The following is a 5074-nucleotide window of genomic DNA, read 5'->3' as shown; positions in this document are numbered from 1 at the left end:
GCCGCACCAGAAGCCTCCCCCGCACGCTCTGCAGGCTTCTCAGCCACCCCAGGCCGCACCAGAAGCCTCTCCCGCACGCTCTGCAGGCTTCTCAGCCACCCCAGGCCGCACCAGAAGCCTCCCCCGCACGCTCTGCAGGCTTCTCAGCCACCCCAGGCCGCACCAGAAGCCTCCCCCGCACGCTCTGCAGGCTTCCCACCCACCCCAGGCCGCAGCAGAAGCCTCTCCCGCACGCCCTGCAGGCTTCTCAGCCACCCCAGGCCGCAGCAGAAGCCTCTCCCGCACGCTCTGCAGGCTTCTCAGCCACCCCAGGCCGCAGCAGAAGCCTCTCCCGCACGCTCTGCAGGCTTCTCAGCCACCCCAGGCCGCAGCAGAAGCCTCTCCCGCACGCTCTGCAGGCTTCTCAGCCACCCCAGGCCGCACCAGAAGCCTCTCCCGCACGCTCTGCAGGCTTCTCAGCCACCCCAGGCCGCAGCAGAAGCCTCTCCCGCACGCTCTGCAGGCTTCTCAGCCACCCCAGGCCGCAGCAGAAGCCTCTCCCGCACGCTCTGCAGGCTTCTCAGCCACCCCAGGCCGCACCAGAAGCCTCTCCCGCACGCTCTGCAGGCTTCCGACCCACCCCAGGCCGCACCAGAAGCCTCCCCCGCACGCTCTGTAGGCTTCTGACCCACCCCAGGCCCCAACAGAAGCCTCCCCCGCACGCTCTGCAGGCTTCTCAGCCACCCCAGGCCGCAGCAGAAGCCTCTCCCGCACGCTCTGCAGGCTTCTCAGCCACCCCAGGCCGCACCAGAAGCCTCTCCCGCACGCTCTGCAGGCTTCTCAGCCACCCCAGGCCGCACCAGAAGCCTCTCCCGCACGCTCTGCAGGCTTCCGACCCACCCCAGGCCGCACCAGAAGCCTCCCCCGCACGCTCTGCAGGCTTCTCCGCCACCACAGGCCGCACCAGAGGATCTTTTGCACCTCTCTGGACGCCACCCAGAGACTCCAGGCCGCACCAGAGGCCCCCCCCCCAACCATTTACAGGCTGCAGTGCCAGCCTAGGCCCCGCTGGCAGCCTCCCTTGTCTGCTTTGGAAGGCCTCCCATCCACTCCAGACCTGCCTGGAGGCCTCCCTCGACTGCTCCCGGGGCCCTCGAAGCCACCCTAGGCCTTTCTGGAGGACCTGCTCGACCGCTCGGGCGGCTTCTGACGCACCCTCGGCCATCCGGCGCCCAGCAGCTCCCAGGGCCAGGCACCGGCCTCCCCCTCCGGCCGCCCCTGGGGCCGGGGGTGGCTCGGACTCGGCGCCCCCAACGTGTCGTCCCGTCCCCCCCCGCCCCGCACCGCCGAACATTCGCTGCAGCCGAGGGCTTGCCGCTCGACGCCTACCCCACCCGCCCAGCCCCCCGCTGCGGCCCGGCGCTGCCCCGGCCGCTGCGCCCCGCCTCTCATCGCTCCCCCCACCCGGCAACCGGCCGCCGGGCACGGCAAGTCCCAGGGCAGGGAACAGGTGCTGCCGGGACCCCGTGCTGGCTGCCGGCTTCCCGGGGCTGCCCCGGGCACGGACAGGTCGCCCCCCCGCCCCGGCGAATGTTCACCGAACCGGCTGCCGGCTGCCTTCGAGCACCCCCCGCCCCCCGCCACTATCGTCCCCCCCGCCCCCCCTCCGCCTCCGCTGCCGCTTCTCCCCGCACCGCCTCCACTGCCTCCCCCCGCCGCCGGCGAACGAGTCGCCGGATCCGTAGGGTGCCGGGAGCCCGAACGGCGAGCGGCTCCGGCTGCTGCCGGGACCGCGGGGATTCGAGCCGCTCCGGCCGCGGCCGGGACCCCGTGCCGGAAGCCGGCATCCCGGGACGGCCCCGGGACGGCCCCGGTCGCCGGCCGGGTGACGTTCAGCGAAGCGGCTGCCGCCAGTCTTTGGGCCTCCCCCGTGCCGGGGCCGCGGGGCTTCGAGCCGGTCCGGCCGCGGCCGGGATCCGGGGCCGGACGATGGCTTCCCGGGCCGGTCCCGGTCGCCTCCCGGGTGACGTTCACCGAAGCGGCTGCCGGCTGTCTTCGAGCCCCCCCCCCCCCTCCGCCTCCGCGGCCGCTTCTGCCCGCACCCCCTCCACTGCCTCCCCCCGCCGCCCGCGAACGAGTCGCCGGATCTGTAGGGTGCCGGGAGCCCGAACGGCGAGCGGCTCCGGCTGCTGCCGGGACCGCGGGGATTCGAGCCGCTCCGGCCGCGGCCGGGACCCCGTGCCGGAAGCCGGCATCCCCGGACAGCCCCGGGACGGCCCCGGTCGCCGGCCGGGTGACGTTCACCGAAGCGGCTGCCGGCTGTCTTCGAGCCCCCCCCCCTCCGCCTCCGCTGCCGCTTCTGCCCGCACCCCCTCCACTGCCTCCCCCCGCCGCCGGCGAACGAGTCGGCGGATCCGTAGGGTGTCGGGAGCCCGAACGGCGAGCGGCTCCGGCTGCTGCCGGGACCGCGGGGATTCGAGCCGGTCCGGCCGCGGCCGGGACCCCGTGCCGGAAGCCGGCATCCCGGGACGGCCCCGGGACGGCCCCGGTCGCCGGCCGGGTGATGTTCAGCGGAGCGGCTGCCGCCAGTCTTTGGGCCTCCCCCGTGCCGGGGCCGCGGGGCTTCGAGCCGGTCCGGCCGCGGCCGGGATCCGGGGCCGGACGATGGCTTCCCGGGCCGGTCCCGGTCGCCTCCCGGGTGACGTTCACCGAAGCGGCTGACGGCTGTCTTCGAGCCCCCCCCCCCCCCTCCGCCTCCGCGGCCGCTTCTGCCCGCACCCCCTCCACTGCCTCCCCCCGCCGCCCGCGAACGAGTCGCCGGATCTGTAGGGTGCCGGGAGCCCGAACGGCGAGCGGCTCCGGCTGCTGCCGGGACCGCGGGGATTCGAGCCGGTCCGGCCGCGGCCGGGACCCCGTGCCGGAAGCCGGCATCCCCGGACAGCCCCGGGACGGCCCCGGTCGCCGGCCGGGTGACGTTCACCGAAGCGGCTGCCGGCTGTCTTCGAGCCCCCCCCCCCTCCGCCTCCGCTGCCGCTTCTCCCCGCACCCCCTCCACTGCCTCCCCCCGCCGCCGGCGAACGAGTCGGCGGATCCATACCGTCCCGAGAGCCCGAGGCGGCGGCACCCAGTGCGGGTCCGGCCGAGGCCGGGACCCCGTGCCTGTCGCAGGCTTCCCGGGACGGCCCCGGAACGGCCGCGGTCGCCGGCCGGGTGACGTTCTCCGAAGCGGCTGCCAGCTGTCTTCGAGCCCCCCCCCCCCCCTGCCGGAGCCGCGGGGATACGAGCCGGTCCGGCCGCGGCCGGGACCCCGTGCCGGAAGCCGGCATCCCGGGACGGCCCCGGGACGGCCCCGATCGCCTCCTGGGTGACGTTCACCGAAGCGGCTGCCGGCTGTCTTCGAGCCCCCCCCCCTCCGCCTCCGCTGCCGCTTCTCCCCGCACCCCCTCCACTGCCTCCCCCCGCCGCCCGCGAACGAGTCGCCGGATCTGTAGGGGGCCGGGAGCCCGAGGCGGCGAGCGGCTCCGGCTGCTGCCGGGACCGCGAGGCTTCGAGCCGGTCCGGCCGCGGCCGGGATCTCGTGCCGAACGTCGTCTTCCCGGGACGGTCCCGGGAGGGCCCCAGTCTCCTCCCGGGTGACGTTCACCGAAGCGGCTGCCGGCTGTCTTCGAGCCCCCACCCCTGCCGTGGCCGCGGGGATTCGCCCCGGTCCGGCAGCTGACGGTTCCCTGTGTCGGACGCCGTTTTCCCGGGACTGCCCCGGGACAGCCCCGGTCGCCTCCCGGGTGACGTTCACCGAAGCTGCTGCCGCCTGTCTTTGTCCCCCCCCCCCGTGCTCTCCCTCAGGCGGGAGGTAGACGTGCTCTCCCTCGGCGAGTAGACGTGCTCTCCCTCGGCGAGTAGACGTGCTCTCCCTAGGCGAGTAGACGTGCTCTCCCTCGGCGAGTAGACGTGCTCTCCCTCGGCGAGTAGACGTGCTCTCCCTGGGCGAGTAGACGTGCTCTCCCTCGGCGAGTAGACGTGCTCTCCCTCGGCGAGTAGACGTGCTCTCCCTCGGCGAGTAGACGTGCTCTCCCTGGGCGAGTAGACGTGCTCTCCCTGGGCGAGTAGACGTGCTCTCCCTGGGCGAGTAGACGTGCTCTCCCTCGGCGAGTAGACGTGCTCTCCCTGGGCGAGTAGACGTGCTCTCCCTGGGCGAGTAGACGTGCTCTCCCTGGGCGAGTAGACGTGCTCTCCCTCGGCGAGTAGACGTGCTCTCCCTCGGCGAGTAGACGTGCTCTCCCTCGGCGAGTAGACGTGCTCTCCCTCGGCGAGTAGACGTGCTCTCCCTCGGCGAGTAGACGTGCTCTCCCTCGGCGAGTAGACGTGCTCTCCGCGGAGATCGCGCTTGTCGCCAAGGGGTCGCTGTTGCGCTCTGCCTCCGCCTACGTCATCGTACAAGCCGGCGTGATTTCTGCGACCTGCCGCTGGGCGGAGGTCGGCTGGTTGTGCGCTCGCGGAGCTGACGGCCCTCCAGTTCCGTATATGAGGGAACGAGTGACGCCGAGCACTCCCAGGGCAGCGCTGCCGAGCGGCTGCTCCAAGCCACCCGCCAGGCGGCTGGGCAGGGGTCCGTCTGGCTTCTCGGTGGCTTTCGCCCGGGTCAGAGAGGGGACCCGCGGGGCCGAACAAAGGCGCGGCGGTTTGGAGCGGCCGCTGGCGCACCCTCAGCGGTGTTGGATGGGTTTCGCTCGTCCGTGAGCCGGAGCCCAGCCCGGGCTCGGCAACGAAAGCGGGGAAAAGAAAAAAAGTTGACGAGTGGCTGGCGCCGGCCACTGCCGAAGTGTGGAACCCCCGAAGCGAAGTTTGCCCGGTGGGGCACGGGGGCAGAGAAAGCCGGGGAGACGTGGTGCCGGCGTCGGTCCCACCAAGAATGGAAAGCAAGCCCGTCCAGGCACGGCGAGAGAGAGCCCGGTAAGGGGCAGAGAGAGTTCCCAGCACTGGACCCTCTTCACGGGGGTTCCCCCCCATGGCCAAAGCCGCAGCCCGCGGGGGCACGGCATCTAAGGGAACAGCCAGTGGCGGTGACTGGCCACTCGTATGCTATGGAGCCCGGCAT

This window comes from Melanerpes formicivorus, unplaced genomic scaffold, assembly GCF_026170545.1.
Source record: "Melanerpes formicivorus ecotype bairdi unplaced genomic scaffold, bMelFor1.0.p_v2 SCAF_532, whole genome shotgun sequence".
Classification (NCBI taxonomy): Eukaryota; Metazoa; Chordata; class Aves; order Piciformes; family Picidae; genus Melanerpes; species Melanerpes formicivorus.
The sequence above is the reverse complement of the archived record's forward strand: the minus strand, read 5'-3'. Positions refer to the sequence as shown.